Source organism: Pollicipes pollicipes, unplaced genomic scaffold, assembly GCF_011947565.3.
Source record: "Pollicipes pollicipes isolate AB1234 unplaced genomic scaffold, Ppol_2.1 Scaffold_1600;HRSCAF=1878_pilon_pilon_pilon, whole genome shotgun sequence".
Taxonomy (NCBI): domain Eukaryota; kingdom Metazoa; phylum Arthropoda; class Thecostraca; order Pollicipedomorpha; family Pollicipedidae; genus Pollicipes; species Pollicipes pollicipes.
In genome coordinates, this window is record NW_023595962.1 from 22661886 (window position 1) to 22683282 (window position 21397).

The 21397-nt window shown below is 48.0% G+C and overlaps 1 long non-coding RNA gene across 1 annotated transcript; it reads right to left on the bottom strand.

Moving 5' to 3' along the window:
* Positions 1-11226: 11226 nt before the first annotated feature.
* Positions 11227-12795, bottom strand: LOC119091503 (uncharacterized). The gene is made up of 3 exons (XR_005093422.1): positions 12665-12795; positions 12106-12311; positions 11227-11480 (listed from the first exon to the last, which is right to left on the bottom strand). It is a non-coding gene; the product is annotated as an uncharacterized LOC119091503 (long non-coding RNA).
* Positions 12796-21397: the final 8602 nt, after the last annotated feature.

Sequence of the window (21397 nt, forward strand, 5' to 3'; positions counted from 1 at the left end):
CGGGGCCGACAAGACGCCCCGGGCTGGCATCGACCCCCACACGAGTATGACGTCACAGCGCAACCCCGCCGCAAGCGTCGCCACGCGCGGATACAGATCATTAGGGGCATACCGATCATAAAGACGGGCCCCGGGCTCGCAGTGATATTTCGTCTAGGGGCGGTTGGACCAAATGGAAGAGTAGCTCGGTCCCGCACATGAGACAGCAAAGATGTGCCGCTGGTTTCGGTAACTGAGTTCCACCTGCTGTTCCGTTTCGCTGTCTGGCTGGAGTTTGCTTCGCTGGGGAGTTTGGTCAGACTCGGCGATGGGCTTCTCTCTAAATGCCTACTTTCTTTAAGGAAGTTTTCTGCATTTGTGGGAGTTTTGATCTGCAAAATAGTCTTGAAGATCCTTCGGTGCGGTTCACAGCCATGAGCGTCGTAAGACCTAAGCCCATTCAGTTTCTGAGCTACACATCTGCGAAAATGTGCGGACTTTTTCGGGACGACGTTTCCAAGGTCATCAAGGCATTCATGATCCCATAGTAACATCATTTAAATCTTCTCATTCGAAAAGTCATGTGGTGATCAAAACCAAGAAGGGCACTTGATGGTCATGTCGCTCATATCTGGCGTTCATGAGCAGCATTTCCTGTCATAACGGCCGTCAGTTAGCCCCCAATCAATGCTATGCAAGGTGCGATGACCAATCAAACAATGGCGTTTTTTTGAGCATGCTTACTAGACAAAAAATTGTGTACTCTTGATCAGTTGTTTTCATAAAAAATATACAGAATTCGGAAGTGAGCTTAGCTCTTCAAATCCGATACCTGCTTGAATATCCTCAAATCCAGAGCATTGCCTTAAGTCTAAAATGTTGGTCCGCTGCTGTACGCGGGCTCACCAGCTGATATTTTCACAGACGGGAACGTTGCCGGTACCCAATAATGCCAAAAATTTGTGCTTTCACATCTGCTGCTAAGATCCACAGAAACGGTGATTCAAACCGGCCGATGGCAAATGTCTTAGTTCACCGTCCTGTTGCTTACTAATAGCACACTGAAAACGATATGATATATGTAATACTCACTCTGATGTTAAGCCCCTAAGCCCTCTAGTCCTCCCTAGATTCTTTGAATTGCAACAATGTGTCCGACGTATTTTGATCAAAATAAAATATTGCAAGCTCTATACAATCTTTAAGAGTAGTGACTTTCCACAAAGCCTGCAGAAAATATGCTTTGAAAATATGCTAGTAATGTGTCAAATTATATTTCATCAACTAACAGCTTGCAATACCCCCCCGCGGAAGTTTATGTCCCCGTTGTAATGCATTTGATAAAAACAGCTTTTTAAAGCTGAAAATCCCCGCCTGTACCCACAACTTCCAGAAAGTCGTCTAAGCAACACGGATAAAATACCTCTTATAGTGAGAGGCATGCTTAAAGCAGCATTTCAACTTCACATGCCTGCTTACATTGACACATCCATTTATGTTTCTCCGGCTTTTCTTCACTTGTCGCTTATCCATTGACAGTTTCATGCGTAAATGAACAAGGATTATGAGGAAAAGATTCTATACGAAGGACGTGCACCAAAGATGGCGAAGTGGGTGCACATGTTGACGTGTTGACGTGTAAACACACGACGACGTGACGTGTTGGCTGCACAGCTAACAATATGCCTCCACGTTAAGCGTGCTGACGTATATCAATGTATATGTTTGAACCATGTAATTTGAGATTGCTGTTCTCTATCTCATTTGAAGCACTTGTCGGCATAGGCTGGTGTATAATAACATACGTGCACGTTTGTGACGACATGATATATATATATATATATATATATGTATGTATATATATATATATAAGTATGTACATATATGTGTATATATATATATATGTATATATAACTATATATGTATATATCATATGCTGTCAGAGTTGCAGAAACGAATTTCGACATCTGAAAGGTGGAAGATAAATTGCGACATCAGAGTCACAATAGCGCCGGAACATTGGAATCAAGTGGCCGGCATATGGCAAAAGCTCACCTCAAATAAACTAATCGATCATCTACACGACCGCAAACGAAATATGACTTCATCATGAACGTGTGGGCAGATACGCAAAGCGTCGTTTTTCCTGCAGCCTCCGCGGGCATCCATGCAACACGCAAAGATGTTTCATGCACACGGCAGTATGGGGATGACTTGATTTTTCACAATGTTCCTGTATTAGAGCATGGACCTACGGGTGGATAAATGCCCAATGTTTAGCAAGATGCCAGCCACTTATGGTAACTTCTGGCTCTGCCTATAAACCCCGTGACGTTTAAAATCCACACGATGTAAGGCCGAGGAACGCTGGAAATGAATGGCCTACGACAAATCAATTTCTTCATGAGCCGCCGCCATGGACATGGGGACACCAAACAGGGGGATGAGTCAGATTCTGTCGCAAATAACTCTGACTTGTCCTCCCCAGCTCGCCAAGTAAAAGCTTTTTCCAGTGACGGTTCACGTTTCCCCGTGGACCTTGCGTAGTTTTGAGACCGTTCTCTAACGTTTCGAATGGCCGCTGTGTTCATTCTGGTAGAGTGCTCCGAACACTAGGCGGTCTTTGAAAATGCAGTCAAACGGTAAATATAGACACGCTTTACCCTCTAAGTCTTCAGAGGTGTGCAGTCAAACGGGGTGAGGCCCTCTTCGCGAACATTGGTTAGAATTAGATAATATTGCACTGGGTGAGTCCGACACCTCGTCATGGCCAGGATCAGGCGTAAGTTTGGTACGCTCTGGAATTTGGTGCGCCCGAAGGCCCTTGGATTCCTTCCATTTTGTGTTCAAGTTCGTGTGTTGGCGGCCCTGGATTTTCCTCCTTGCAACTGAAGTTTTTTTTCGCCCTCGGTGTTGCCCCTGAATTTTGGTGTCTTTTGAAACGGGAGGGGTTAGGCCCCTTTGCGATACACCTAAGATTTGCTCCCCAATAAAAATAAGTGTAATCAGACGGGGCACCGGAGGTGGACCCGTTGGGGACGGGGCTGTGCCTTAACTTTCTGCCAATTTATCAAAGCTCATATGGGTGTTGACCGCACGAGCGGTCAAAGGGAATATTCAGATTCTGTTTACCTAATTCACCCGAACCCAGGGGCTGTGCCTGCACCAGCCTGCCACTCAAATAGAATGAACAGCGCCTACCGGTGACCGACTCACTTGAATTTTGTCAGCACTTTAGTACTATAATTTGCAAAATACATTTAACACCTAAACTAAATATCTGCGTTGATGATTGTAAAGTTAGTATGAATTAAGCTCATTGTCACCAAAAAGTGGAGGAAACAACATTGTAGAGTATTTATTAAGGTATCTACCTCCTAATTGATTGAATTTTAAGCCAAACCCGTTATCATGCCCAGAATTTTTTCAAAACCAGTGCGCACCCCAGCCTGTTACTCTTACATATCGCTGCCAATGTTTTTTCAAGCCATGATGTCCTCTAGTTGACTGGAAAGAAACAACCAAAAATGTCTGCCCACCAAAACCGCACCACTGAGATCCAAGTTTCCAAGCTTGGATGTGAAAATTCAGCTCGTTTAAATATCTGCTAGAGGTGTGCGCAGGTTGAATTCCTCTTAACTAAACAATCCCCTACCCATAGGGCTGTGGCCCGTACCCACCCACTACCCATTCCTAAGCCCATCCGTTACCCAGCAGTTTTCATTTTTGGGGGACTCTAGTTCAAAGTGGTGTAAGAGTTTGAGGAATGTCTACATGAAACTTTATCATTCCCTTTATGGTTGCAAACGTAGAGCGGATTGAGGTAAGTGTGACTAAAAAGAACCTTAACCAGTAGCATTGCAAAGTATTTTTTAAGCATTTATCCGAGGTGTCATCAGCGCTTACCCATACTCGAATCCGTATCCGAGGAAACGTGCCTAACCCAACTCATTTCCATTCTCTATGGGTACCGATGGGTTTCCCCGGCCTGCGAAGTCCACTGCTTCCCCTGGTGCGCCTGAAAACAGAAACTAGTATATCACTGTGCTTTGCCTATGGGGCATCCATAGTCTCGAGGAAAACTCAGAAAAATACGGCAAAGCCTTTGAGCCCTATCCTCCTAGAAAGTGTTTGCTGAACCAGCAAAGGACGAATGGCGTCGCTCGGTTATTCCGCGCAGCCATTGTACGCTCCCTTTCTCCAGTTAACTTACTTCAAATCTAAAAACCTGAGTTCATTTTACGGTAGTTTCTGGTTTCTTTTGAAGAACTAAAAGGTGAATATGGATTACACCCGGTGATTATTTTGGGGGGACTTTCATCATCAGGAGGGTCATTGTTAATCCTCTGCCCCCCCCCCTCCCCCCTTTGCCAAGACTCTCGCTGCGTCGCTGGTCGTAAATAGTTGTGTCCGTGCCAACGCAAGTACATTTGTGTTGATACCGCTTCAGGACGGTGATTCGACGGACTTTTGCGGCCGGATCTCACGTGCCACGGCAGGGAATGTCCCCGGGTCTGCTCGTCTCCAACAAGCCAGAGTTATCCACGAGGTGGTTTTTCATTACTCTCGGCTTATTCTGCCCTCAGTCGGCAAACTAAGCTACCAACGCGTATTGAGAATGTATTCACGTGCACTTAAACAGACAACGGCCACTGTGCGGTCGCACAGTTGCTGAGCACACAGCAGTACGTGTTTTGATTGAGCACAAACTGGCCGACGGAACATCGGCGGGGGTTTGGAGTCGAGTTCCGCGCGTAACGTCGTCCGCCTCGCTCAGTCCCGCCCGAGAGGCCGATGGGGTGCAGACGGGCGTGGACTCTAGACGAGGCGGCCAGGTCCGCCGTGGTGTTCAGTGAACTGAAAACGGAGTGACGACGCCCGTTAAATGTTACCGACTACCCGTTCAAAAGTTAAGTGCGCACAACAGCAATTTATACAAACATTAAATATATGATGGTGATATATGGATATATGTATATATATATATGGTTTATATATATGCTACTTGAAAATGTAGATCGCATGTGACATACATCAAACGAAAAACTGGTGGCTAATAAACATCAAATGCTGCCACGCGCAAAAACAGAACAGCCCTCACAAACACGGGAAACAGAACGACAATTCAGCAAACACGAGAACACAGATCCAAAATACAGCAGAAACGGGGACACAGATCTACAACGTATACTTCAAAATTAGTAACTTTTGTCCTGCCTTGAAGTCCGACATCGTTTTGTGCGGAGACCTAGTTGCATTTTTCGCAACAAAAACTGGAAAGGTGCCTGGAAAACACACGGAGTGCTGTATGCGCAAAGAATGTTGGGTCATAAGCAGCTGATATAGCTGAGGTATTGGGAAACCAATATGTATCTTAAGGACAACACCTTTTCAGTCTTACAACTATTCAGCAGGTGACGCTGGATCCGGCAGAACTAAACGGCACACGCGACGCCTCATCTCAAAGTGCCAAACTTGTCATCTATGTGCCTTACCATAGCCGTAGGCCGGGGCAGCGTAGCCATAGGCCGGGGCAGCGTAGCCATAGGCCGGGGCAGCGTATCCATAGGCCAGGGCAGCGTAGCCATAGGTCGGGGCGGCATAGGTCTTAGCGACGACGGCCGGCGCAGCATATCCGTGAGCAGGGGCGACGTAGCTTTTGGCCACCACGGCCGGCGCCGCGTAGCCATGAGCGCGGGTACCTGAGGAGTGACCGGCGTACCTGCGTAACGCGCAACTGAGTAACGCGTAACTGAGTAACGACAAAGTGACGCGAGTCAGCACGGAAAACGGGAAGCGCACGCTTGGCCACGGGCCGGCGAAGCTGTGTCACCGCCTGCCAACCGCCGTGTGACGGAGGCAAGAGTCGCGCTTCGAGGCCAGCCCAGTTCACCGTCTGCACGGCGCCGATCAGCATGGGCTGCATTGTTATTTAGCTGGGTGAGGCCACGCACCACTGCCCACAGCCCCGCGTCTGACTCCGCTTTACAAGCCAGTGCGGCCGGCAGCCGCGGTTGCCGCTCGACTCCAGGTCGTCACCGTACCACACGTCATCACGTCAACATACCCGTACGCCAGCGGAGTCGCCACCGTGTGCTTCTCCACCGCCACGGCGTGGGTGACGCCGCTGCTGTAGCCGCTGACGGCCCGCGGGGCCACGTACGACCGCGCCAGCACCGCCGGCGCCGCCGTAGCCGTAGCCGGCGCCGAAGCCGAAGCTGGCGTTGACCGAGGCGACAAAGGCGCACAGGGCGACCATGATCAGCTGTCGGAGGTGTACTAGTGACGTCAGAGGCGCGGTCGGCCGGAACTGGGAGAGCGCGGCCGAGTATTGCACGTGGCATGGCGGGCGTTAAGCGAAATTGTTGGCGTAAATGCCGTTCGGTCACGCAGTTTTGTGGTTTCCATTCCCCTGCGGACGTTCTTACATGGTTACGCACTGTTACGTTGCTCTCAAAAACCCCTACCCTGGATGCGCTGTGTTAAGTGTAACATTCCAAAAAGTTACCGTTTATTTGGTCCCTAATGGAACTAGAGGTGGGCTACAAAATCTGGCGTCCTGCCCATCATGAGAGAAAGCCCTGTACCGTACTTTTAAGGTTTTAAAACGTTAAGAATGTTTCTGGCAAGATTTCAGCCACACACGAGTGTGGCGTTCCTCTGCTCAATCTCTCTGCATCTTGATACGCGTCTGGTACCCCTCCATCAAAGCCCCTATATCTATCCCTGCAGAACGTAACGGATGAACAGCCCCAACGGACTTCGGCTCTTGCATGCTGACCCGCTTTTGCATAAGCGAAGGCAGAAGGCAGACAGACAGGTTGAGCTTGATACGTGCTCGGCAAATATAAGTGAAGACCGATGCAGTCATAGCAAAAGTTGACAAAACTTTGTAGAAACAAGCAAGCAATCATATTGAGGGCGCGTTTCCGAAACCCGGGCAGGCTGTACTGGGTTTGGCTTACCTTGAAGGCCATGGCGAAGGTGGTGACGCTGCTGTTGCGACAGAACTGACTGCAGAGCAATTGCCCGTGCCCGCTTATATCGGGGCCGGCGAGACGCCCCCGGGCCGGCACCGACCCCACACGGTTATGACGTCACAGCGCATCCCCGCCGCAAGCGTCGCCGCGCGCGGAATACAGATCATTAAGGGGATACCGATCATAAAGAAGGGGCCCGAGCTCGCAGTGATATTTCGTCTAGGGTCGGTTGGACCAAATGGAATGGTGGCTCGGTCCCGCACATGAGTTAGCAAAGATGTGCCGTTGGTTTCGGTAACTGAGTTCCACCTGCTGATACGTTTCGCTGCGTGGCTGGAGTTTGCTTCGCTGGCTGGTTTGGTCAGACTCGACGATGTACTTCTCTCGAAATGCTTATTTGCTTTATGCAAGTGTTTTGCAGTTCTGTGGTTTTAACTGAAACACCAGATTTGAAGATGATTCGGTGCAGTTCATAGACCTGCCCTTCTTAAGACCTAGGCCCCTCTAGTTTGTGAGCTACATGCCCGCGAAGACGTACAGATGTTTCTATGACTTTTTCAAGTTTACCCAGGCTGTCATCATCTTATGGCAACGTCATTTAAGTCTTGCCATTCTTAAAGCCAAGCGGTGATCAAAGCCAAGTAAAGAAATTGGTTGTCTTGTGTTCAGATCTCGCGTTCGTCATCGCCATTTCCTGAAATAACGGCCTCAATTAGCCCTCGTGTATTGCTGCGCGAGGTACGATGACGTAATTAAGCAATGGTCTATTGAGCATATGTCTATACGTATTAATGGCGAATGACTGACGCATTTTGATTAATATGAAATATTGCATGCTCTCATACAATGTTTAGGAGTAGTAATTTTCCACAAAGCCTGCAGAAAACATGCTTTGAAAATAGGTTAATATTGTGTCAAACTGAATTTCATCAACTGACGGCTTGCAATACCACCCCTCCCCCCCCCGCGGAATTATTTGTCCCCGTTGTAAAGGATTTGATAGAACAGCTTTTTAAAGCTGAATATCCCTGCTTGTACCCACAACTTCCAGAAAGTCGTCTAAGCAATGTAAACAAATGCCTCTTACAATGAAAGGCACGCTTAAAGCTGCATTTCACCTGCACATGTCTAATTACTTTGACACATCCATTTATGTTTCCCCGGCTTCTCTTCGCTCATCGCTTATCCATTGACAGCTTCATGCATAAGTGAGTAAGGATTATGAGGAAAGGTTTCTTTGCCAAGGACGTGCACCAAAGTTGGCGAAGAGGGTGCACGTGTTGACGTGTTGACGTGTAATCACAAAGGATGTGTACAAAATTACAACGTTGGCAAAGAGGGTGCCCGAGATGACGTGTTGACGTGTAAACATATGACGACGTGACGTGTTGGCTGCACAGGAAACGACACGCAGCCAATTTAAGCGTATTAGCGTATATCAACGTATATGTTTGAACCATGTAATTTGAGATTGGTTTTGTCTATATCATTTGAAGCACTTGTCGGCATAGGCTGGTGTATAACAACACACGTGTACATTTGTGACGGTATGCACAAGCATATATATATATATATATATATATATATATCATATGCCGTCAGCGTTGCAAAAACGAATTTCGGCATCAGAAAGGTGGAAGATAAATTGCGACATCAGAGTCACAATAGCGCCGGAACATTGGAATCAAGTGGCCGGTATATGGCAAAAGCTCATCTCAAATAAACTAATCGATCATCTACACGACCGCAAACGAAATATGACTTCATCATGAACGTGTGGGCAGATACGCAAAGCGTCGTTTTTCCTGCAGCCTCCGCGGGCATCCATGCAACACGCAAGAATGTTTCATATACTTGGCAGTATGGAGATGAATGACTTGGTTTTTCACTATGTTCCTGTAGTAGAGCATTGACCTACGGGTGAATTAAATGCCCAATGTTTAGTAAGACGTCAGTCACTTATGTATCCTCTGGCTCTGCCTATAAGCCCCATGACGTTAGAATCCACACGATATAAGGGCGAGGAACGCTGGAAATGAGTGACCTACGACAAACCGCTCTCTTCATGAGCCGCCGCCGTGGATGTGGGAACATCAAACAAGAAGATGAGTCAAATTCTGTCGCAAATAACTCTGACATGTCCTCGCCAGCTCGCCACGTAAAAACATCGTTTCAGTGGTGGTTCACGTTTACCCGTGGGCCTTGCGTGCTATTGAAATCCTTCACAGACATTTCGCATGGACGCTGTATTCATTCTGGTAGGATACTCCGAACATTAGGCGGTCTCTGAAAATGCAGTCAAACGGTTAATGTAGATACACTTTTCCCTCTGAATCTTAAGAGGTGTGCAGTCAAACGGGGTGAGGCCCTCTTCGCGAACATTGGTTAGAACTAGATAATATTGCACTGGGTGAGTCCGACACCTCGTCATGGCCAGGATCAGGCGTAATTTTGGTGCGCTCTGGAATTTGGTGCGCCCGAAGGCCCTTGGATTCCTTCCATTTCGTTTTCAAGTTCATGTGTTGGCGGCGTTGGATTTTGCTACTTGCAAATGAAGTTTTTCGGCCCTCTGTGTTGCCCTTGGAAATTGGGGTCCCTTGAAACGAAAGGAGTTAGGCCCCTTTGCGATACACCTAAGATTTGCTCCCCAATGCAAATAGTGTGATGGGACGGGGCGCCGGAACGAGTGAACCCATTGGGGATGGGAGCTGAAACGTAGCTTTCTGCCAATTTATCAAAGCTCATATGAGCGTTGACCGCACAAGCGGTCAATGGTCATATTCTGATTCTGTAAACCTACTTCACCCGAACCCAGGGGCTGTGCCTGCACCAGCCGGCCACTCAAATAAAGTAAACAGTGCTCACCGGTCACCGACTCGCTTGGAATTTGTCAGAACTTTGTGCTATATTATGCAAATTAAAGTTAACACCTAGACGAAATATCTGTGTTGATAATTGTATAGTTAGCGTGAATTAAGCTCATTATCACACAAAAAGTGGAAGAAACAACGTTGTAGAGTGTTTTTTTAGATGTATTTATCATATTTGGTTAATTTTAAGCCAAACCCGTTATCATGCCCAGAATTCTTCCAAACAAGTGCGCACCCCAGCCTGTTACTTATACATATTGCTATCAATGTTTTTCAAGCCATGACCGTCCTCTACCTGACTGAAAGAAACACCCAAAAATGTCTGCCCACAGAAACTGCACCACTAAGATCCAAGTTTCCAATCTTGAATGTGAAAATTCAGCTCGTTTAAATATCTGCTAGAGGTGTTCGCGAGTTGAAATCCCCTTAGCCAAACAATTCCCTACCCATAGGGCCGTGGCCCATACCCACACGCTGCCCATTCCTGAACCCACCCGTTACCCAGCCGCTTTCAATTTGGCGGGACTCTAGTTCTAGGTGGTGTAAGAGCTTGAGGAATGTTTACCCGAAAGTTTATAATTCTGTTTATAGTTGCAAACGTAGAGTGGATTGAGGTAAGTGTGACTAAAAGAACCTTAACCAGTAGTATTGAAAATTATTTTTAAGCATTTACCCGAGATGTCATCAGCGCTTTACCCATACTCCAATCCGTATCCGCGGTTTTTCCGAAGTCTGTGCCTAGCCCAACTCATTTCGTTTCCCTTTGGGTACCGATGGGTGTCCCGGCCTGTAAAATCCACGGCTTCTCTTGGTCCGCCTAAAAACATTAACCAGCATGTCACCGTGCTTTGCCTATGAGGCATCCATAGTCTCGAGAAAACCTCAGAAAAATATGGCAAAGCCTTTGAGCTCTATCCTCTTAGAATGTTTTTGCTGAACCAACAATGGACGAATGGCGTCGCTGGGTTATTCCGCGCAGCCATTGTACGCTCCCTTTCTCCAGTTAACTTACTTCAAATATGAAACTTAAGGATATTTTACGGTAGTTTCTTGTTTCTTTTCCGGAACTAAAAAGTTGAATATGGATAATACCCGGTGATCATTTTGGGGGGACTTTCATCATCAGGAGGGGCATTGTTAATCCTCTGCCCCTCCCTTTACCAAGACCCTGGTTGCGTCGCTGGTCGTATATAGTTGTGTCCGTGCCAACGCAAGTGCATTTGTGTTGATACCTCTCAGGACGGTGATTCGACAGACTTTTGCGGCTGGATCTCACGTTGGCCACGGGAGGGAATTCCCGCGGCTCTGCCCCTTCCCCAACGCGTACGAGTTGTCCATGAGCCAGTTTTTTTCGTTACTTTCGGCTTGTTCTGCACTCAGTCGGCAAACTAGGCAACCAACGCGCAGTGAGAATGTATTCACGTGCATTTGAACAGACAACAGCCACTGTGCGGTCGCACAGTTGCTGAGCACACAACAGTACGTGTTTTGATTGAGCACAAACTGGCCGACGGAACATCGGCGAGGGTGTGGAGTCGAGATCCGCGCGCAACGTTGTCCGCCTCGCTCAGTCCCGCCCGAGAGGCCGATGGGGCGCAGACGGGCGTGGACTCTAGACGAGGCGGCCAGGTCCACCGTGGTGTTCAGTGAACTGAAAACGGAGTGATAACGCCCGTTAAATATGACCGACAACCTGGGCGAAAGTTAAGTGCGTCCAATAGTATTGTATACAAAGCTGTAAGGATATGATGATGATTATATGTGTATATATGTTTTATATATGCTACTTGAAAATTTAGACAGCAGGTGATGTACAATACACCAAACGAAAAACTGGTGACTAATAAACATAAAATGCTGTAACACGCAAAACAGAACAACCGTCCCAAACACGGGAAACAGAACGACAATTCAGCAAACACGAGAACACAGATCCAAAATGCAGCAGAAGCGGGGACACAGATCTACAACGTATCTTTCAAAATTAGCAACTTTTGTCCTGCCTTGAAGTTCAACATCATTTTGTGTGGAGATCTAGTTGATTTTTTGCGACTAGATCTGGAAAGGTGCCTGGAAGACACACGGGGTGCTGTATGAGCAAAGAAAGTAAGGTGATAAACAGCTGATATAGCTGAGGTATTCGGGAACCAACACGTATTTTAAGGACACCTTTTTATCTTAGAACTATTCAGCAAATGACGCTGGATCCGACAGAACTAAACGTCACACACGGCGCCGCATCTCAAAGTGCCAAACTTGCCACCCATGTGCCTTACCATAGCCGTAGGCCGGGGAAGCGTAGCCATAGGCCGGGGCAGCGTATCCATAGGCCGGGGCGGCGTATCCATAGGCCGGGGCAGCGTAGCCATAGGCCGGGGCGGCATAGGTCTTAGCGACGACGGCCGGCGCAGCATATCCGTGAGCAGGGGCGACGTAGCTCTTGGCCACCACGGCCGGCGCCGCGTAGGCATGAGCGCGGTACCTGAGGAGTGACCGGCGTACCTGCGTAACGCGCAAACTGAGTAACGCGTAACTGAGTAACGACAAAGTGACGCAAATCAGCACGGAGAACGGAAGCGCACGCTTGGCCACGGGGCTGCGAAGCTGTGTCACCGCCTGCCAACCGCCGTGTAACCGAGGCACTAGTCGCGCCTCGAGGCTAGCTCAGTTCACCGTCTGCTCGGTGATGATAAGCTTGGGTTGCAGTGTTCGTTAAACTGGGTGAGGCCACGCACCACTGCGTCTGACTCCGCTTTACAAGCCAGTGCGCCGCCAGCTGCGGTTGCCGCTCGACCCCACGTCGTCACCGTACCACACGTCATCACGTCAACGTACCCGTACGCCAGCGGAGTCGCCACCGTGTGCTTCTCCACCGCCACGGCGTGGGTGACGCCGCTGCTGTAGCCGCTGACGGCTCGCGGGGCCACGTACGACCGCGCCAGCACCGCCGGCGCCGCGTAGCCGTAGCCGGCGCCGTAGCCGAAGCTAGCGTTGACCGAGGCGACAAAGGCGCACAGGGCGACCACGATCAGCTGTCGGAGTGTACCAGTGACGTCAGAGGCGCGGTCGGCCGGAACTGGGAGAGCGCGGCCGAGTATTGCACGTGGCTGGCGGCGTTTAAGCGAAATTGTTGGCGTAAATGCCGTTCGGTCACGCAGTGTTGTCGTTTCCATTCCCCTGCGGACGTTCTTACATGGTTGCGCACTGTTACGGTGCTCAGAAACCCTTATCCTGGATGCGCTGTGTTAAGTGTAACATTCCAAAAAGTTAGCGTTTATTTGGTCCCTAATGGAGCTAGAGGTGGGCTACAAAATCTGGCGTCCTGCCCATCATGAGAGAAGGCCATGTACCGTACTTTTAAGGTTTTAAAACGTTAAGGAAGATTCTGGCAAGATTTTCAGCCACACACGAGCGTGGCGTTGCTCTGCTCAATCTCTCTGCATCTTCATACACGTCTGGTACCCTCCATCAAAGCCCCTATATCTATCCCTGCAGAACGTAACAGATGAACAGCCCCAAACGGACTTCGGCTCTTGCATGCTGACCGCTTTTGCATAAGGGAAGGCAAAAGGCAGACATAGACAGGTTGAGCTTGCATACGTGCTTGGCAAATATACGTGAAGACCGATGCAGTCATAGGAAAAGTTGACAAAACTTTGTAGAAACAAGCAAGCAATCAAATTGAGGGCGTGTTCCCCAAACGCGGGCAGGCTGTACTGGGTTGGCTTACCTTGAAGGCCATGGCGAAGGTGTGATGCTGCTGTTGCGGCAGAACTGACTGCAGAGCAATTGCCCGCGCCCCGCTTATATCGGGGCCGGCGAGACGCCCCCAGGCTGGCACCGACCCCCCACACGGTTATGACGTCACAGCGCAACCCCGCCGCAAGCGTCGCCGCGCGCGGAATACAGATCATTAAGGGGATACCGATCATAAAGAAGGGGCCCGAGCTCGCAGTGATATTTCGTCTAGGGTCGGTTGGACCAAATGGAATGGTGGCTCGGTCCCGCACATGAGTTAGCAAAGATGTGCCGTTGGTTTCGGTAACTGAGTTCCACCTGCTGATACGTTTCGCTGCGTGGCTGGAGTTTGCTTCGCTGGCTGGTTTGGTCAGACTCGACTATGTACTTCTCTCTAAATGCTTATTTGCTTTATGCAAGTGTTTTGCAGTCCTGTGGTTTTAACTGAAACACCAGCTTTGAAGATGGTATGGTGCAGTTCATAGACCTGCCCTTCTTAAGACCTAGGCCCCTTTAGTTTGTGAGCTACATGCCCGCGAAGACGTACAGATGTTTCTGTGACTTTTTCAAGTTTACCCAGGCTGTCATCATCTTATGGCAACGTCATTTAAGTCTTGCCATTCTTAAAGCCAAGCGGTGATCAAAGCCAAGTAAAGAAATTGGTTGTCTTGTTGTTCAGATCTGGCGTTCGTGATCGCCATTTCCTGAAATAACGGCCTCAATTAGCCCTCGTGTAATGCTGCGCAAGGTACGATGACGTAATTAAGCAATGGTCTATTGAGCATATGTCGTATACGTATTAATGGCGAATGACTGACGCATTTTGATTCATATGAAATATTGCATGCTCTCATACAATATTTAGGAGAAGTAATTTTCCACAAAGCCTGCAGAAAATATGCTTTGAAAATAGGTTACTCATGTGTCAAATTGAATTTCATCAACTGACGGCTTGCAATACCGCCCTCCCCCCCCCCCCCCGCGGAATTATTGTCCCCGTTGTAAAGGATTTGATAGAACAGCTTTTTAAAGCTGAATATCCCTGCTTGTACCCACAACTTCCAGAAAGTCGTCTAAGCAATGTAAAGAAATGCCTCTTACAATGAAAGGCACGCTTAAAACTGCATTTCACCTGCACATGTCTAATTACTTTGACACATCCATTTATGTTTCCCGGCTTCTCTTCGCTCATCGCTTATCCACTGACAGATTCATGCATAAGTGAGTAAGGATTATGAGGAAAGGTTTCTTTACCAAGGACGTGCACCAAAGATGGCGAAGAGGGTGCACGTGTTGACGTGTTGACGTGTAAACACAAAGCATATGTCCAAAATTACAACGTTGGCAAAGAGGGTGCCCGAAATGACGTGTTGACGTGTAAACATATGACGACGTGACGTGTTGGATGCACAGGAAACGACACGCAGCCAATTTAAGCGTATTGGCGTATATCAATGTATATGTTTGAACCATGTAATTTGAGATTGGTTTTGTCTATATCATTTGAAGCACTTGTCGGCATAGGCTGGTGTTTAACAACACACGTGTACATTTGTGACGGTATGCACAAGCATATATATATATATATATATATATATATATATATATAATCATATGCCGTCAGCGTTGCAAAAACGAATTTCGGCATCAGAAAGGTGGAAGATAAATTGCGACATCAGAGTCACAATAGCGCCGGAACATTGGAATCAAGTGGCCGGCATATGGCAAAAGCTCACCTCAAATAAACTAATCGATCATCTACACGACCGCAAACGAAATATGACTTCATCATGAACGTGTGGGCAGATACGCAAAGCGTCGTTTTTCCTGCAGCCTCCGCGGGCATCCATGCAACACGCAAGAATGTTTCATATACTTGGCAGTATGGAGATGAATGACTTGGTTTTTCACTATGTTCCTGTAGTAGAGCACTGACCTACGGGTGAATTAAATGCCCAATGTTTAGTAAGACGTCAGTCACTTATGTAACCTCTGGCTCTGCCTATAAGCCCATGACGTTTAAAATCCTCACGATATAAGGGCGAGGAACGCTGGAAATGAGTGACCTACGACAAACCGCTTTCTTCATGAGCCGCCGCCGTGGATGTGGGAACATCAAACGAGGAGATGAGTCAAAATCTGTCGCAAATAACTCTGACATGTCCTCGCCAGCTCGCCACGTAAAAACATCGTTTCAGTGGTGGTTCACGTTTACCCGTGGGCCTTGCGCGCTATTGAAACCCTTCACAGACATTTCGCATGGACGCTGTATTCATTCTGGTAGGATACTCCGAACATTAGGCGGTCTCTGAAAATGCAGTCAAACGGTTAATGTAGATACACTTTTCCCTCTGAATCTCAAGAGGTGTGCTGTCAAACGGGGTGAGGCCCTCTTCGCGAACATTGGTTAGAACTAGATAATATTGCACTGGGTGAGTTCGACACCTCGTCATGGCCAGGATCAGGCGTAATTTTGGTGCGCTTTGGAATTTGGTGCGCCCGAAGGCCCTGGATTCCTTCCATTTCGTATTCAAGTTCATGTGTTGGCGGCGCTGGATTTTGCTACTTGCAAATGAAGTTTTTCGGCCCTCTGTGTTGCCCTTGGAAATTGGGGTCCCTTGCAACGGAAGGAGTTAGGCCCCTTTGCGATACACCTAAGATTTGCACCCCAATAAAAATAGTGTGATGGGACGGGGGCACCGGAACGAGTGGGCCCATTGGGGACGGGGACTGTGCCTCAACTTTCTGCCAATTTATCAAAGCTCATATGGGCGTTGACCGCACAAGCGGTCATTGGTAATATTCCGATTCTGTATACCTTATTCACTCGAACCTAGGGGCTGTGGCTGCACCAGCCGGCCACTCATGCATAATGAACAGTGTCACCCGGTCACCGACCCGCACTAATGGCGTATACTTACTAACCAAAGAAATTGCGTAGTCTCGAGCAGTCGTTTCCACTTAAAAGTATACTTATAGTCATAAGATAGCTTATTTCATCAAATCCAATGCCTGCTTCAGTATATTTAAATATGGAGGATTCCATTCAACTCTAAAATGTTGGTTTGCCGCTGTACACGGATTCAAGAGCTGATGTTATCACAGACCGCAAGGCGGCCGGTACCCCTTAATGCTTAAAAGCGGTGCTGTCACACCTCCTGCTGAGTGTCATAGAACCGGATTTTAAACAGGTCGATGACACATGTCTTAATTCACGGCATTGGTACTTGGTAATGGCATAGTGAAAACGAGATGATATAATACTTGCTCTGAGATTCGTATAGTCTGCGTTACATCCTTTGAATTCCAAGAACATGACTGACGGATTTTGATAGAATTGAAAAATTGCAAGCTCTCATACAATCTAAAACAATATCAATTTACCACAATGCCTTCAGGAAACACGCTTTGGCTAAAGGTCAGTAATGTCGTAAAATATATATCAGCAACTGACGGATTACAATATCTCACAGCAAAAATTCTGTTCCCGTTGGACGGAAGCATTTAAGCTATTTAAAGCTGAAAACCCCAGTTTGTGCCCACAATTTCCAGAAGGTCGTCTGAACAATATGAGTAAAGCGTCTCTTGCAAACGAAAGCGTCTTTTAAAGCAGAATTTCATCTTAAAATGCTGAATTCCTTTGGCACATTTATCTATGTTTCCCCGACTTCTCCGATATATGGTGCACAACTTGACCGTTTCGTGCGGAAATGAATAAGGATTACAAGGAAAGGATTCTATACCAAGGACGGTGCACCAAGGTTGGCAAAGGACATGCACGTGTTGACGTGTTGATGTGTGAACACCTTACAACGTGACGTGTCACTGCACGAGGAAAAACGCAATTGCGCCTACTTTTAACGTGTTGACGCATATCAATGCGTATTATCGATTCATGAAAGGTGATATTGCTCTTGTCTATCTAATTTGATGCACCTGTCGACATAGGCTGGTGTATAATCACACGCACGTATCTTTTGACGGCAAGTATATATATATATATATATATATATCTATATATCTATATATATATATATATATATATATATGCATCCTACGCGGTCAGAGTTGCAAAAACTAAGTTCAAACTCGGTAAGACGGAGCATAAACTGCGACCTTAAAGTCACAAAACGCCAGGACATGGGTTTTAAGTGGTCGTATACGGCAAAGGTTCACCTCAAATAAACTAATCGGTCATTCCGACGACCACAAACGGCATATGACTCCATTATGAACGTGCGGGCTGGTATGCGTAGAGCAGCTTTTCCTGCAGCCTCCACAGGCATCCCCGCAACACAGATAAATGTTTCAGACACTTGGCAGCATGCAGAGAACATGGTTTTCCACGATGTTCCTGTAGGAGAGCATGGACTTACGGGTAGAAGAAATGCCCTTTGTTTAGTAAGAAGTCAGTCACTTACATAACTTCTGGCTCTGTCGATAAACCCGATGACATTTTGAATTCACACGAAATACGGGCAGGGAATAATGGGGATGAATGGCCTATGACAAACCCGCCCTCTTCACGAGGCGCCGCCATGGATATGGAAACACCAAAGAAGGGAATGGCTCAGAGTCTGTCGCAGGTAAGTCAGACAGCTCTCCAGCTCGCCATGTAAAAACATTGTTTCAGTGGCTGTTCACGTTACCCGTGGACCTTGCGTGGTGTTGAAACCTATCCGAGACATTTCGCATGGCCGCTGTATTTGCTCTGGTAGTGTGCTCCGAACGCGAGGGGGTTTGTGGAAAATACAGTCATACGGTTAATAAAGACACGCTTTATCACCTGGATCTTTGAAAGTGCAAAGCCAAAAAAGATGAGGCCCTCACCACAAGCCTTTATGAGAATTAGGTCGCTTTGCATAGGGTGGATCCATTCGTCACAGCCAGGATCAGGCGGGATTTTGGTGCCGTCTGGAATTTGGTGCACCCGAAAGCCCTTGGGTTCCATTTAATCCATTTTCAAATTCATGTGTTGGCGTCCCTGTATTGTGCTACTTGTAAGTGAAGTTTTTCGGCCCTCCCTGAAGGCCCGGGATTTCGTGTCTCTTGAAAATAAAGGGCTTAGGGCCCTTTGCGATGCTCCTGAAATTTTCTACCCAATACAAATTAGTGCAATGGGACGGGGCACCGGAACAAGTGGACCAGTTAGGGATAGGGGCTGAACCTCAACTCTCTGGCAGTTCATCAAAGGTCATTTGGGCGTTGACCGTGCAACCGGTCACTGGTAATGTTCTGCCTCTGTTAACCTAATTCACTCGAACCCAGGGGTTGTGCCCATACCTGCCTGCCACTCATGCACCATGAGCAGTACCCACCGGTCACCCACTCGCTTATATTTTTTGAAGCATTTTAGTGCTAGATTATGCAAACTAAAGAAACACCTCAACGACATTTTTTGTTGTTGATAATTACAAAGCTAGTGTGAATCGAGCTGTTTATTACCAGAAAGTGTGAGCAATAACGTTGCATAGTATTTCTTGAGGTATCTGCGCAAAATTTCGTAAAAGTTTTAGCCACAACTGCAACCGTACCCAGAATTCTTCCGAACCAGTACGCACTCCAACCTGTTATCCATGCATATGGGTACCAATGGTTTTTTCTTCGAGCCTTGAAGTCCTCTGGTTTACTTAAAAGAAACAGCCATAATGTCTGCCTGCCGAAGCAGCACAACTGGCATCCAAGTTTCCTGGCTTGGGAGAACTTGGGAGCAAAGTTGCCACGTGCTTGCCTTGTTGTGACGCTGCATGACACGCAGAAAGATGCTCTTTTGTAGCATCTGCAAGTCGCGTAGGCAAAACTCTCCCTTGTCTACTAGAAGTTATTGCGCTACCGCGCTGTAACTGCGCCCCGTCATGCCTCCCGCAACGAGCAAAACTTCGGGATGGTCCCAGAACTTCCGACAAAATATCCAATCCAAAGTGTGTTAATGAAACAAACATGAGCGCACAGAGCAACATGCTAATCCGCCGACACAAGTGACGAGGTTGGAGAACGCTGCTAAGAACAGAAAAACTGTGGGCTGACATAGGCGGATCCTGGGGGAGGGGGAAGGGGGCACGGGGCCATGGCCCCCCCAAAACTCTGAGAGTATGTCTTGACTCCTCCCCCCAAAAAACATTCCCAGAACTTCATACAAGTTTCGTCTACTTACCGTCTGTTTTCACTTCGCACTGGGCTGCACTATCCGAGGTCCAACGGATCCCACAGCAGCCAGCTGGCGACGAACGGCAGCAGCAGCTCCTCCCCCAAAAAACTCCGGGCTGGATCTGCCCCTGTGTGCTGATCGGCTGATGTCCAGGTGTAAGGCTACAAATGCAGCGTACTTGCAACAACACCCATACGACAATATTTTGTTGCAATGCTTTTTTGCCGGCCTGCAGAAGTCCCTGCTGTCCTAACTTCCGATGCAGGCGCCAGTCTTCCCTCTCCTTCGTGGTTGCTGTGGATTCCGAAACCATTTCCTATTGCACCGCAAACTGTTGGCCGGTGACTGTGATACTTGCCGGACCAAATAGACCAGATGTGACTTTCCTCTCCGGACTGCATAGGTTGGCCCGACCCGGGTTGCAAAAAAAGCTCACCTATTCGTCACACACGACGATCACGCGCTCTAAATCAGCGGGCCGGGGAATGACGTCTTGGCAATGACCCTGACGCGGCGGCTCGGCGACGGCGGCGGCGGCACGAACTGCGCCACCGGCCGTGGACCACGTGACCGTGCACGCACACGGCTAAACGCTTCCTCATTGGTGACGACCTTGGAGGTCTGGCAGGGCAGGGCGCCCGGGGCGGGGCGATCGTTGTCAGCCCCCAATTGCGCCGTGTTCTCCGCGGCTGCGTCGGTGGCCGGCGCGCCGTGCTGCGGGGTGAGAAAGGTCGTAGAAACCTTGGGTGGAACCGAGCTGCTGCCGCTGCAGCACATGCCCTTTTGGATGACTGCCAGGGCTCACAAGAGCCAAAAGAAGGCAACTGCTCTAGCTAAAGCTTTGGCTCTTTCGGGTAACCTTTTTGGGAAGAACTAACGTATAGAACATTGGATTAATTGCAGAACGTAAACATGCTAGAACTTGAGGTGAATGTAGGCTGAGGGAGGCACGAGGGGGTTAAAGGGAGTGTTCAACCTTCGGCGTATGTTTCAAAAACACATTCTGGTGAATCCTCAGTGTGCGGGTGGCGCCAGCAATTTTTGATGGCGGGGACAAGGTTGCAAAACTATCACGACACTGAAATAAAAAAGATAAATGAGAAATCATGCGTTTAATACATGTTGGTATTGTAAATAAGCATTGCTATGCAAATTCGTCATGTTTGTTAAGTTGCATCACCGCAAGGCATGGGGCGGGGGCTGAGACTCGCAACCTTCTGAAAATTCAACGGTGGCCTTTTGGGGTTTGACCCGAAAAAAATCCAGATGGCTGCAATCGCTCGCCCTCCAAACGTGGGCGGGCGTTTGTTTCTCCGTACCGGCGGGAATCGCAGCGTCGTAGCCCCTTCTCAGCACAGCGCAAATCTTGTTTTTCCCTTCCCATTAGTAAGGCAAGAAATTCGTCCGCCCACCCACTTGGGGCTGATCCCAGATTCCTAACCAGTTTAAGCGGACGCAGCAAGGATCTTTGATGAGAGAAATGTGACGTCGAGGATGAAAAACTACGGTTGATTAACTCCTTGGTAAAAAAAGCAAGTACCGTTGCGACACATATCGACTATATCCGAAACAAATTTATGAATTTTAACTGGCATTTATCCTGTACCTTACTGGCTCATCGTTTTACATCAAGTGACCGATTGCATATAAAGTTTCACGCGCGTAAGTTTTGAATTTGAAAA